General features: G+C 39.0%; 1 protein-coding gene across 12 annotated transcripts in view; it reads right to left on the reverse strand.

Annotated features, from left to right (window-relative positions):
* Positions 1-15365, reverse strand: part of EPB41L2 (erythrocyte membrane protein band 4.1 like 2) — a 245713-nt gene that overhangs the window by 145428 nt on the left and 84920 nt on the right. The window contains exon 1 of one of the 12 annotated variants that reach the window (XM_045009896.1): positions 5261-5332. The exons of 10 other annotated variants lie outside the window; for them this stretch is intronic. The gene's annotated coding sequence lies outside the window, so the exon portion shown is untranslated. Of the gene's footprint in view, positions 1-5003; positions 5098-5260; positions 5333-15365 lie in introns of those variants that run through there. One more of the 12 variants, XM_045009895.1, reaches the window with a different exon arrangement.

Below are 15365 nucleotides of genomic sequence, written 5' to 3' on the forward strand. Positions count from 1 at the left end.
GCTCCGCTCAACACAAGTCGGAGGCCTTGAGCATGGGGGGGACCGTGGGCTGCCCAACGTGGGACCAGCCTCCCCTCTTTCCTTGTCTCAGCGCCGCTGCGAGGTAGGGCCCTTTCCCTGCTTCTTGAAGGGGGAATGGTGCCGGCTAGTAGAGGGTGCCTCACTACGTACCGATGGGGCGGCGGCGGCAGTGGAGTCCGCCTGGTGCGCCAGAGTTGGGGCCAACGCTGATTCCATCAAGAGAGCGCAGACTCTAATGTCTCTCTCCTTCTTGGTCCGTGGCTTGAATGACCTGCAGATCTTACAACATTCACTGATGTGAGTATCACCCAAACAGTGGAGAGACTCAGCATGTGGGTCACTCCTAGGCACAGAATGGCGACAGGAGTCACACGACTTGAAGCCTGGGGCACGGCGCATGCCCCGATCCCACTCTAACACTGAAGTAACAATCCACGAACGGTACCACTAAGGTTCAGTAGAAAGGCTGCAGCAGAGCTGGAGCACAAAGTTCCGACTACCTTCACTGGCGGCAAGAAAGAACTGAGGGTGGGGGGAGCGTGCGGTCCCCCTTAGTGCGATATACAGCCACCACTCCAAGGCCGCCGCGGTGCTCTCTCAGTATGGGTACTTCTAAGGGAAAACTTCCAGCACCGGTGCACGTGGCGAGCACGCATGCCTACTGTGGAATACATATGAGCAACCACTCGAAGAAGAAACCAAATTGGCTCTTCAGTTGTGAAAAATAACAAATCTGCTATAGGAATTAAAGAAGCTTTTCAAGCCCCTGGGAAAAAAATTACTAACACAATGGGTGTGGTTTCTGATTTCAGGATCCTTGAGATACAAGCCAAGAGAAGAGAAAAAAAAAAAAAGCCTGCAAATTAGATTTATCCAGTACAATTAAAGTCAGCAGTCACTTTATTTATCTTAATTGTATTGCTACCAGTTTACTCACTACCGGTTTGTTTCCCAGAAATAGCTCCAAAATTAAATCCAAATTAGGCGTGATATTTAATTTTTGAAAAATGTAGCTCCCTGTACTTAAAAGAAATGGACTAAACTTGCACTGGTCCCAATCTTCATTTTAACAATTTGATAGACTCTTTAAAAATAAAGAGACAAAACCAAGAGAGACTATATTTTAAAACTTTAGCATGATAGTTCAGTGAAATTTAAAAACAAAAATTTTAGTTAAGACACCTACATCAAGTACTTCTCAGACTATATATCTATTCTATTTACATTAACAACTATTCAAACAGGGAAGCTAATTATGTACATCAATAAACCAAATATAAATATTTACATACTAAAGCTGGGAAAAAGCAGCCCAAACAGCGCTTATTACAACATAAGCATACTAAATCCCAGTCAAGGTGCACAGACTAAATAGGAAGAGTGCAGACTCAATTTTGTTTGTTTAAAAAGCAGTCATATGACAAAAGCCTGTCAGAGCCAATCAATCAGCTTCCCATGCTATGACAATCCTACCAGATCTAGGGCCTGAACTGATCTCATGCTGTCAAATCCTCTTCTCTGCAAGCTTAGAAATTACAGTAGTGATGGGCACAAATACCACAGCGATTCACCACATGGAACCAAATCAACAAAATTTGGTTTCTTTTAAAGGTCTCTCTCTGTAGCAGAGTCTTCTGCGACAGCCTGGGCGACTGGACAACTCAAATTACATTATTGTACACAGATCCTTTCATTTTCCATACTGTCAAAATCTTATTTCCAAACACTTATAAACTGACTAGCCTATGGTTCTGTTTCTTGCCTTTTGATGCTAAGTTGTGAGTACACTTCGAGCTAAGCAAACACGTAAGCAGATCGAAATGTCATTGCCACACCATAGGTTGGTCAGCAGATGGTGCTAGAATAGTGCTACAAATTAGCAATTCCACAGATCAAACTCATTACAGCAATGATTTCCCCAGCCAAAGTCAGACACTGAAACATATGGCAAAAGTAAGATCTCCCTGCTTATATTGTGACAGCCCATTTGGTTTTAAGCCAAATATTTTTTGAAAGATTTTTATATAAAATATAGCCACATATGGACTGAAATATTTTGCCATAATGCCTGAAAATATCCAGTCAACCAAGTGTACTTTAAATACTGTTAGGCCAGAAGGAACGGTCTCTATAAAATAGCATTTCCAACAGAACCATTATTCCAAAAACAAATATGGTATGCAGCCTGGCAAATTTACAGACAATGCTTTTGAGGAATGGTACTTCTAGGCATCAGTCCTTCCCTGATGGTGAATGTCACTAGTTACAGTTAGGGCTGTCAAGTAATTTAAAAAAAAATCGTGATTTCAAAAATTGCAATTAAAATAATTAATTGCACTGTTAAACAATAAGAATATAGTTTAAATATTTTTGGATGTTTTCTACATTTCAAATATATTGATTTCAATTACCACACAGAATACAACGTGTGCAGTGCTCACTTTCTTTTTTTACTGTGGAAATATTTGTAATAAAAATTATATAGAGTATTTTTCAATTCCCCTAATACAAATAATGTAGTGCAATCTCTATCATGAAAGTTGAACTTACAAAATGTAGAATTACATACAAAAAAAGAACTGCACTCAAAAGCAAATATAAAATAAAATTTTAGAGCCTACAAGTCCACTCAGTCCTACATCTTGATCAGCCAATCGCTCAAACAAGTTTGTTTACATTTGCAAGAGCTAATACTGCCTGCTTCTTGTTTACAATTTCACCTGAAAGTGACAACAGGTGATTGCATGGCATTGTGGTAGCCGGCATCGCAAAATATTTAGGTGCCAGATGTGCTAAAGATTCATATATCCCTTCATGCTTCAACTACTCTTCCAGAGAACATGTGCCCACGCCAACGGTTCTGCTCAATGATGATTCAAAGAGCGTGAACCAATGCATATTCATTTTCATCATCTGAGTCAGATGCCACCAGAGCAAGTTGATCATGTTTTTCGGTGGTTCAGTTCTATAGTTTCCGCATCAGAGTGTTGCTCTTTTACGACTTCTGAAAGCATGCTCCACACCTCAACCCTCTCCGATTTTGGAAGGCACTTCAGAATCTTAAACCTTGAGTCAAATGTTGTAGCTATCTTTAGAAATCTCACATTGGTACCTTCTTTGCGTTTTGCAAATTCTGCTGTGAAAATGTTATTCAAACGAACATGTACTGGGCCATCATCCAAGATTGCTATAATATGAAATATATGGCAGAATGCAGGTAAAACAGAGCAGGAGACATACAATTCTCTCCCAAGGAGTTCAGTCACAAATTTAATTAACTTTTATTTATTTATTTAAAAACGAGCAGCACCAGCATGGACGTATGTCCATGGGAATGGTAGCTGAAGCATGAAGGGGCATACGAATGTTTAGCATATTTGGCATGTAAATACCTTGCCTGTTCTGACCTTCAGGTGACATTGTGAATAAGAAGCAGGCAGCATTATCTCCCATAAATGTAAACAAACTTGTTTGTCTTCCCAATTGGCTGAACAAGAAGTCGGATTGAGTGGACTTCTAGGCTTTAAAGTTTTACATTGTGTTTTTGAGTGCAGTTATGTAAAATAAAAATTCATGTTTGTAAGTTGCATTTCAAGATAAAGAGATTGCACTACAGTACTTGTATGAGATGAATTGAAAAATACCATCTTTTTTTATTTTTACAGTGCAAATATTTGTAATAAAATTATAAAGTGAGCACTGTACACTTTGTATTCTGTGTTGTAATTGAAATCAATATATTTGAAAATGTACAAAAACATCGAAAAGTATTTAATACATTTCAATTGGTATTCTATTGTTTAAAAGTGTGATTAACTAAAAAACAATCGTGATTAATCGCATGAGTTAACTGCGATTAATCGAGAGCCCCAGTTACAATATTTGTTATCTTTTGTTATTCTGTTTACCTGCTTGCTGCCCATAAAGCATCTGAGTGTTCTGAGGCACACACTATTTTTTTCCCCCAGTCACAATAATCCACCTCCATTTCCAATAATATATTGTTTTAGTGATCTGTGCAAATAGGTATACAAACATTAATTCTGTAAAACTGAATTCCCTGCTTGTTTATAAAATTGGCATACACATGACATCTCTCGCTATTTACACTTCCCAAAACACATGAGAGTCATCACTAATTAGAGCTGACAAGTCCCTATAGAAAAAGGTGAGGACTGAACACCAGCTCCCATAGCACAGAATGCTGTAGTAATCACGTTTAAATATCAATGTTGAAGATCAAGGTAGAGACAAACAGCTAAGACCCCATGCAGCAGTTACAATGCTGTAGCATGCCCCCAAAAGCTACTTTTTAATAAAACTGGAAAACGAATTGCTGCAATCAAAACAGGATGCTATCACAACAGTGCTAATACACTGAAAGTTATCCGTAAACCAACTGTAGAAAGCTACTTCAAAAAGCAGCGTTACCTCATTTTAAAGTCAAAACAATCTGCAAATATGAATATTGTCAGTCTGACTTAGACACATTAAAAAACTAGATATTTGAGCACACATTCTGTATTATTCAAATACCCCTGAGCATTACTTGCACAGTTGTTGGTCATTTTGCAAATCAGAATCTTGTGTCTAGAAATTTACTCAGAGCCACTGCTGTCCAGATATTACTTATCAAAGCTTAGTTATACTTTTATATTCAGATGCACAGAAGTGTTAATTTTCTCTTCTCAGATATACTCTATATATTCTTTAAAGAGCTATTACCAAAAATCATTAGGTACAGAAAAAGAATTTCAATACATGTGAAATTTCTTGAAACGTCTATTCTTAAATGGTTTTTGTTTGCTGATGTCAGTATACTATAAAATACATATATTATAATTTGACATAAAATTAAAAAGCATTTAGAAGAAACGGATTTGTATCAAAGCAACCCTATGATTAAAAAAATCAAATATTAGAACCCATGCATTTTAAAAGAAACTATAAGTTCAGATTGAAAAACAAACAAACAAGGGTACCTTTAAAGTGTTACACATTACCAGGTGCCATTCTCTTCCAAATCCTGGCTCCTGATCAGAATATCCTTCTAGCGGAGATGAAATTTAAGCAAATGCACATCTTTCAAATAGCCTGACAACAATGCCACCCATTCGAATTCCCTTGCCAGAGACAATGGGAATCTAGTTTGCGTTTTGTTTACAAGCTACAAATACCTGACATGTTAGTACAAAATCTCAAGTGCAGCAACTTAAAGTCTATATAACAAAATACATACATATGTAATTTTTATTTTGTACATCAAGCCAGTTCTGTTTTTCCCTGACATTAAATGTGTCCAGCTGATGAAAATCCAACAGTCTGTTTGAAAAGCTTAATGAACAAGAGTGACCCCACCCAAGCCCTGACATTGCTAGAGAAGGACATGCTCAGTGGAAAACCAGTCTGCAGTTCCAACTCATTTCATTCCAGCAGCCAGAATATGCACATGGGTCAAACAACAACTCCGTTTTCCTATCTGTCCAACAAACCAAGAGATGAACAATTTGTGTGGGAAAATCCTTACAGAATCTTTTCAAAGAAGATATCTGCCCCAGTAGAAGATTGATTGTTTTGGGGTGGATTTTTGACTCTTCAAATTAAGCCCTTGTAGTAGCCACAGACAGAAACAAAAATAAGCTATAATGCAATCATCTGTTCTGTCCTTTGAGCAACTCCTTCCCACATACTTAAATAAATAAATAGAAATTAAAACCAAAACAACAACAACAAAAAACACTTTGGCTCTGTTTATTCAAAACTGCTAATGTTCTACATACAATCCAGCTGGAACAGGGAAACATTTCAGTTCTGATTCTGATTAAAGAAACCTAAACAAAACACTGATCAGGTCTGTAATATATTTAACATGTCAGCTTGTTTTGTATGATTTTATGGAGATTTCCTTCATTACTTCTCCAGTTTGCAATAAGCAAGGGTTGGGTTTTTTTGGACTTTCACCTTCCAAAACTACAATATAGTGACAGTTTATTACAAAGTCAGTTAATTCTTGTTAAGTCTTTAGCTATCTTTATAAAAAAAAGTTAACTTTAACTCTCTACTTCTTTCACATGCCACTGCCCTAAAACAAGTTAAGAGCACGGTTACTACCACACCTTTTCTAGCACAGATTGAAGAATAAGGTATTCATAATTTAAACTGAGAAACACAAGTATTATAAAGTTCACCTGATATCCCGACCAAGTATTACTTCATCATTTTTGTTTTGCTTGGCAGAATTAATATTTTAATTGACAAATATCAATGTCTATTTTAAATAACTTTCTATTTTATATATAGTGTGTGTATACATACAGTTACTTTCAGTTGTTCAAAATTATGGATTTTAAACATTTATATTATTGATTTAATTTTCACATTTGAGGGACATGATGGGGAAGGTCAGAAAATTATTAAATGACATATGCAGAGATTTAAAAAAAGTTAAAGCTTTGTAACAGTTAAATGCAAGTCATTAATGTGTCAAAATATTCAAAGTATCCATCCTTACATCAAATTCTAGTAAGTTCTCAGGCAATATCTCTCACTTTCTCTACCTGTAAATTTCAACTACCATTGATGGAAATGTCAGAGAGAGCGCGAGAATGGTGAAATCAACGTTTATTGATGTAAATCTAATTCTTCCAAGCCTCTCTATCATCAATAAGTTATATATGCCAATTACTATTTCTTGAGTAGAGGACACGTATCGGAGCCTGCAAAATAAGGAAATAAAGGCAATTGCAGGGTTCAAGGTCAAAGAGAATTGTGAAATGACTAATCTTCTCCCTTTGCTTTTGGTATGATCACCATGCTAGATTCCAACAAGCAGGATATTGTAAGTTCCTTTTGTGAGGGGATCCAACGTTCAAATGTATTTTATCAGTACATCTAGACTGAGTGCTATAGTACTGCAGAGCTAATTTTTGGACACATTCTCAGTAAACACCTGTCTTAGTTTCTAGAACTTTTGCAGTTTATGAACAGTGATCAGACACCATTGTGAAAAATGCATAATAACTGCTTACTCTGAATAATGTACAAGCAAAGAATAGAAGCAAATGTTTAAACAGCTCTGGGGCTATGCAGGCCCATAAAAAGTAAAGAAAATCATATATTCTAATACAAAAATGTAAAATGGACATGGTCAATTTGAAATCTGGGCATATAAAAAAAAATATTAAAAAGTTGAGTAGTTGCACATTCCACACCTGCTCCTGTCTCTCCTGCCCATTTTTGTGGTTTTATAATCACTTTTCTGCAGGGTTTTTTTTAAATTGGTTTTCAGTATTAAGTTTTTCTTCTTCCCTCTTGCTGTGTGAAAGATCCACGCATGCCCAAGAACCCCACTCACCAATGAAAGCTGACTCTACACAGGGACTGTCAAAGAAAATGCTGTCAAATGCACAAAAGACTTCATTCAGTGCCGTGACCTCAATCCAAAATCCACAGTGGTGACACAAACTACTAGCTGCTGTATAGGTGACATACTTCTGGATTCTCCAGATAAATTCCAGATGCCTTTTTCCACTAGTAAAGATACTTCAGATATCAGAAGAACAGCGGGAGCTGAAAAGGCAGTTTTGTCCCACATTCAAAGAAACAAAAAACTGTGCCATTTCCTCCAACAGCACAACAAATATCAATTAACCAGAAGAGCAAACTAGAATGGCTAGGCAGACAGCAAATTCCATATACTGCTCCTGAAAGAGTAACACATCCTCTCTCTCATCCTGTCTCCCTTGTCATTGCCCCAACCCCCGTCTCATCAACCATTAAGTCCTGTGTTTATTTTGTAAGTTCTTTGGGACTGGGATGGTCATTTTTTATATATTTGCACAGTGCCTAATATAATGTGGCCCAACCTAATTGCTATTGTGGTTTGAGTGTTTAATAAAGAGAAAAGGACTGATTCTCTACTCTAATTGTTTTCTGTCTCCTTGCTCAGTGCATACCAACTGCAAGATCCAACTCCATGCAAGTTAAGTTCTACCACACTATCAAGTACTTTAATAATTACTTCATGCTCTAACTATGTATTTGGGAGTGCATGAAATATCACCATTCGTTGGAAAGCATATATTCATTGTCTCTGTGGGATCACTGTATGTCCAACTTCCGAACCCAAGTTTTCAAAAAAGTCATGAGTCAGGCACCATCAAAGCAGCACAAGAAACTTACTGTCAAGCCACTATTTTGAGGAAGCAAACTGTTGAAATCTTTTTTTTTAAAAAGTCTTACTTGAAAAATGAAAACTCAGCTACAAAAAGCCACAAAAGGAGATGCACTCCTCAGATAAACAAAATGTCAACAAAAATTTCACAGCTCCCATGGAACTCTACTGAACCTTGCAGTTTGTTCTGCAGGGCTGACAGCAAAGTCTTTGCATACAACAGCATTTTTCTACATGTTTTCCATCACTGCAGCTCCATTGGTGGTGGCTATGGTTGAAACACGAAAGTTGTCAAGACACAAAGGGCTGCCACTATTTTAGCCACTTGAACACCTAGATCTGTCATGAGTTGGGTTACATGAAATGCCTAAAAAACTAGAAATGGGTCTACCACTGGTGGAGCTGCATAATTGGTAATGCAACAGGGAATTGTTAGAAATCTGCTATTGGAGGCAGAGTCTCGAACAATGGTATTAAAACTAACCATGTCTGATAATCAGAGTGCTTGGCTCTTTAGTTTGTGTCTTGAAAATCATATTGTCAAAGGTACTTATGACTGAACACATGCAGAAACCAAGAGACAATTTTTTTAGTGCAGGGGAGAGAATAGAATGGGATAGAAGGGAGAGGATGTAGATGTATAATTCACTTATGGACGTCAGGATAAAAATAACTCTCTAGGAGGGACTTGGAGAAAATTAATGTGATGCCTTGCCAAGACATGAATGGGAGCATATTACTATATAAATGCATATTTACCAAAGAAATCTCATTCATTTCAAAGCGACATGGATATCAAAAATATAGATGGAAAGTCATTATAGTAAGTCTGTATCTCAAATTAAATGGAGGATTTACAGTCTTATTGAGTCACATTTTCTGCCTCTATTCCATATGTGCAGTACATTTTCAAGCATTAGAATAGACTTGAGTGGACAAATATTTGAAATTCAAATAAAAATTGGCAACCATTCATCATTATTTGATCTAATAGTTTTATTAAAAACTTCTTTAGGAGGACAATGTGGGTGATATTCACACATAGTGCAAGATAAATTCAATGGAGCAGTACTTAGTTGCACCATAGCTGAATTCAATTCAACACAAGTTTACTACCACCAAGTTACATCCTTGGGGAAATAAGGACATTTTACTGTAACAATCTAAGACCCTTAACTTCAAAGAAGTACAAATGCTGCTTTAATTATTTTCGCATCAATTCACTGTAAACTTGTGCCACATCACATTTTGCTAGGAAGATCTGAACAGCTTAAATATGAATTCTTGGACTGCACATACTGAAGCTTGTGTCTAATAATGGTGCTAAGAGTCATGTTAACTAAAGTAATGAAAACAAGAAAATAGTGTATAAATACTTCTTTAAACAAGTTCTGCAGAATTGAATCCTACTTGAGTGGGTATTCGAGACTACCAACAGTGCTCATAAGAACAGCCATAGTGGGTCAGACCAATGGTCCATCTAGCCAGTCTTTTGTGCTTCAGAGAGAATGAACAGAACAGGGCAATTTCAAGTGATCCTGCCATCCTGTCCCAGCTTCACGAAATCAGGGGTTGAGAGACACCCAGAGCATGGGGTTGCATCCCTGATCATCTTGTCTACTACCCACTGATGAACCTACCACCCCCCATGAACTTACCTAATTCTAATTCTTTTTTGAACCCAATTATACCTTTGACCTTCACAGCATTCCCAGACAACGAGTTTTCACTGGTTGACTGCATTGTGTAAAGTACTTCCTTTTATTTGTTTTAAACCTGCTGCCTATTAATTTCATCAGGAGACTCTTAGATTCTTTTTTTTTTATTTGTTTTTATTTTTTGTTATGTGAAATACACTTACCTTTTCACTTTCTCCTTACCATTCATGATTTTATACACCCTCGATCATATTTCCCTTTAGCTGTCTCTTTTCTAAGATGAACCGTTTTACTCTCTTCTCATATGGAAGCTATTCCAAACCCCTAATCATTTTTGTTCCCCTTCGCTGCACCTTTTCCCAATATATATCTTTTTTTAGATGGGGTGACAGAACTGTACACTGTATTCAAGGTGTGGGCATAGATTTATACAGTGGCATTATGACATTTATCTATCTTTTTCCTAATAGTTCCTAACATTCTTAGCTTAAAAAAAGCCACACAGCTTCTACAAATTGAATGGATGTTTTCAGAGAACTATCCGTGATGACTCCAAGATCTCTTTCTTGAGTGGTAACAGGTAATTTAGACCTCATCATTTTGAATTTATAGTTGGGATAAATTTCCAATTTGCATTACTTTGCGCTTGTAAACATTGAATTTCATCTGCTATTTTGTTGCTGTCACTCAGTTTTGAGAGATCCCTTTGTAACTCTTCACAGTCAGCTTTGGACTTAACTATCTTGAGTAATTTGTATCGTCCGCAAAGTTGGCCATCTCACTATTTACCCCCTTTAACTAGATCACTTATGAACATATCAAACAGCTCTGATCTCAGTACACATCCTTGGGAGACCCCATTACTTACCTCTTTCTATTGTGGAATATGACCATTTCTTTCTACCCTTTGTTTCCCATCTTTTAACCAGTTACTGATCCATGAGAGAATCTCCCCTCTTAGCAGTCATGTGATTACTGTGCTTAAGAGCCTTTGCTAGAGGGACCTCTGATACTTTATACCCCAATCCTGTACCCTATATTCACCACTGTTATATGATTATGATATATTGTGTACAAAGTATGCCTTCTAAGGTATCATTTGAAAACTCAACCTACTGAACAGTCTCCTGGTAAAATGTGTGTGGCAACTTTGGCCTGGGCTACACAAGCAGTGGGGGTTCAACTAAGATACGCAACTTCAGCTACGCTATTCATGTAGCTGAAGTATCTTAGTTAGACTTACCTGGCCGTCCTCACAACAGCGAATTGACTGCCGCGGCCCCCCCGTTGACTCCGCTTACTCCTCCTGCCGAGGTGGAGTACAGGTGTCGATTAATGGATCGATTTATCGCGTCCAGACGAGATGCGATAAATCGATCCCCGATACAAAGGGTACATCTGTGTTCGATGTATGTAAAGTTCTGAAACTACTGTATAACAATTTTACTGTAACATGACACAAAGTTAGAAAACCTGGCTCAAACTAGTTTTTCAGAGACAAAAGCACACTGACATGCCAGCTAGCTGCTAAGAGGCCATTACATGTTTAACTGGAAATTCACCAGCAGGGGAGTTGTAAACAAGAAATTTACAATTCACCTGGAGGACAGCTGGCAGAGCACATACCCAATGGAACTGTTGACTCATTGACCCACCACAAACTTTTCCAGTACAAAAGGTCAAAATACAAGAAGGGGGGAAAAAAGGCCTCTGGTCTCTTCTCCTCCCACATCTCTACTCGAGGCAGCGAGATCACTTGAACCACAATAGCAGCATCAGACTGGGGGAAATTGGTCCTAACTGGAAGGCTTTCTAGTTAGTATGGATGTGAACATTTTTCGGTGAGAGAAATCTTTTTGCTTTCAAATTTTATGCATCTTGGTAAAGTTTACAAATTACTTTGCAGTTTTATCCTTTTATTTCTTGTGTAACCAATTCTAAGTTGTATGCCTTTACCTCTTATAATGACTTAAAAAAATCTCTCTCTCTAGTTAAACTTATTTTATTATTTTACCTAATCTAGGGTGTATTTGGATTGAAGTGCTTTAGAACTCCACTTAAGACAACAAGGCTGGTGCATATAAACATTACCCTTTGCTGGAACATTGGACTAAAATGAGCTTGTAATGCACAAGGGTCTACTGAGCAGTATAAAATACAGTATAAAACACATTCCTGAGGTGCAAGGCGGGGGGCTGGGGAATTTGTGGGTGTTTCCCTGTTCATGAGTGGCTGGAAGAGCATTTGTGTAACTTTGCAAGGAAAGACATTACATCAGCGATCCTCAAACTTTTGAGGGTCACACCCCTCCTTACCTACTGTCCACCCCCAACCCCAGAGCTAGGCGCGACTGGGCTGGGGGGACACAGACAAGGGTAAGGGGGCCGAGGCTGAGGCCACAGGGATGGGTCTGAGGCCGGGAACCAAATCGGGGCCAGGGGCCAAGACTGGGGCAGGAGCAGAGTTGCAACTGGGCAGCAGTGGGGACTGACAGCCCCTAGCCCAGTGCGGAGCTGTGCCAAGGCTGGGGATGGGGACCAGGCGTAGAGCCAGGGCCGCAGAGACAGAGCAGAGCTCAGGGCAGGGAGGGGTTGGGTAGCACTCTCTCCCTGTGGGGAATGACCCAGACCCACTGTGCCCCCTTAGGGGGCATGCCCTACACTTTGGGGACCTCTGCTAATTGCTGTCTGTGAGCAGAGTCTGGAGAGGCTGCTTGTCACTACCAAAGCAGTATAAAAGGCACCCCTGGGCTGGAGAATTAAAGGGACAACGATTCAACAGTCCAGATTGTACCCTGGGGGAAGTCACCTCCTCAAAAACCTTGTGAAAGTCCAAGTACACAGCATGCTTCTTAACACCCTCAAAGCATTCTAATAGATTTGTAAAGGAAAATGACACTTCACCAAAAACATGTTGGCTCCTCCCCAACATATCCTGTTCATCTATCTGTGGGTCTGCTAATTCTATTCTTTACTATAGTTTCAGCCAATTTGCCTGGTACCGAAGTTAGGCTTACCAGCCTATAATTGTCAGGATCATCTCTGAAGCCTTCTTAAAATCGGTGTTATATTAACTACTTTCCAGTCATCTGGTACAGAGGCCGATTTAAGCGATAGGTTATAAACCACAATTAGTAGTTCTGCAAACCCTTCCTTCAGAACTCCTGGGTACATACCATCTGTTCCTGGTGACTTAGTACTGTTTAATTTATCAATTTGTTCCAAAACCTCCTCTACTGACACCTCAGTTTGAAACAGTTCACATTTTTCACCTAAACAAAATGGCTAGGGTGTGGGGATCTCCCCACAGCCACTGCAGTGAAAACCAATGCAAATAATTAATTTAGCTTCTCCACAATCGTCGTCTTCCCTGCGTGCTCCTTAACCACTTCGATCGTCCAGTGGCCCCACTGACTGTTTGACAAGCTTCCTGCTTATGATGTACTTAGGTCCCTGTCCCCCAGTTAGGAAGTTGCTCTTCAAATTCTTTCATGGCCTGCCTTATACTTTTTACACTTCACTTACCAGAGTTTATGCTCCTTTCTATTTTTCTCATCAGTGTTTTACTTCCAGTTTTTAAAAGGATGCCTTTTTGCCTCAAACCATATCTTATACTCTGTTTAACCAGGGTGGCATTTTTTTTTGGTTCTCTTACAGTGTTATTATTAATTATTATTATTAAAATTTGGGGCTTTGTTTAGTTGAGCCTCTATTATGCTATTTTTCAATAGTTTCCATGCAGTTTGCAGTTATTTTACCCTTGTGACTGTTTTTTAATTTCCATTTAACTAGCTTCCTCTTTTTTTAGAGCTTCATTTTGAAGTTAAATGCTATTGTGATGGGGTTCTCTGGCATTTTCCCCCCTACAAGAATGTTAAATGTAATTACAATATGGTCACTAATATTAAGCAATTCAGCTAATTCACCTCCTGGATCAGATCCAGTGCTCTACTTAGGACTAACTCAAGAATTGCTTCTTCCCTTGTGGGTTCCAGGACTAGCTGTTTCAAGAAACTGTAATTCAACGTGTCAAGAAATATCTCTGCATACCTTCCCACGGTGACAAATATTCAGTCTATAGAAAAGTTGAAATTCCTCATTATTATTGCATTTTCTGTCTTTGTAGCCTCTCATCTCCATGCATTGCAGAGTCACCATGGCCATTCTGGTCAGACGGTTGGTAGTGTATTCCTACTGCTGTAGTCCTATAGTTCAAGCATGGAATTTCTATCCATATTCTTTCACAAAGTGCCATGCTCCCACCAGCGTACCCTTGTATTACCCTCATTCTACCCAGTTTCCACAATGCCTATTATATCAATATCCCCTTTTAATGCCAGGCACTCGAGCTCACCCAGTTTAGCAGTTAGACTTTAGCATTTGTATATAAGTATTTGCATATTTTGTCAATATTCACTTGCTTGTCTTCGTGTGTTATAATTAAATGGGACTTATTATTTGACTGTTCCTGACTAGCGCCTACCTGTACTTGACCAACGTCTTTCCCTATTCTCTTTCCTTAGGGATGAATTTATTAAAGGACAACTCTAGCCCAGTAATGTCTCCACCCAAACTCTGCTCTTTTGCACCTGTTGGCTTTCCCCCAGCCCTTCATTTAAAAAAAGAAAAAAAAATCCTTCTACAACCTTTTGAATTTTACATGCCAACAGTCTGGCTCTAATTTGGTTTAGGTGAAGCCCATCCCTTCTGTATAGGCTTCTCCTCTCCCAAAAGGTTCCCCAGTTCCTAACAAACAAATCCCTCCTCCCTAAACCATCATTTCATACACACAGAGTTCCTGCAGTTCTGTCTGTCGTTGGGTATATCTACACTGTAATTAAAAAACTCAGACAGTCCGTAACAGCCGACTCAGGCTTGTGGGGCTCAGATCAAGGGCATGTTTAACTGCAGTGTAGACATTCAGGCTCAGGCTGAAGCCCAGTCTTTAAGATCCTTCAAAGCTCAGCCTGAGCATCTACTCTGCAATTAAACAGCCACTTATCCCAAGCCCCATGAGCTCAAGTCAGCTGGCACAGGCCAGCCTCAATTGCAGCGTAGACATTCTTTCTGGCCCTGCACGTGGAACTCGAAGCATATCGTTGAATGCTACCATGGAGTTCCTGGACTTTAATCTCTTACCTAGCAGCCTAATTTGGGCCTCCAGGGCCCCATCCTACCTTTCCCTATGTCACTAGTACCTACATGTACCATGACCACCAGCTCCTCCCCAGCACTGCATGTAAGGCTATCTAGATGCCTTGAGAGGTCCACAAACTTTGCACCCAGCAAGCAATTTATCATGCAGTTCTCCTGGTCATCCTAAACCTTACTATGTATATTTCTAATAATCAAATCCCCCAATTACCTTGCTATTCCTAGTAACTAGTATACCCATCCCCAGGAGGGATAATCTCAGTGAGAGAGGATACCATGACAGCACCTGGAAGAATGGTCCCCAAAATGGGATTGTTTCCCTTACCTCCAGCTTCTTGTTCTTTTCTGAGACTTTCAACC

This window comes from Mauremys mutica, chromosome 3 (genome assembly GCF_020497125.1).
Source record: "Mauremys mutica isolate MM-2020 ecotype Southern chromosome 3, ASM2049712v1, whole genome shotgun sequence".
In the NCBI taxonomy this organism is placed as follows: Eukaryota; Metazoa; Chordata; order Testudines; family Geoemydidae; genus Mauremys; species Mauremys mutica.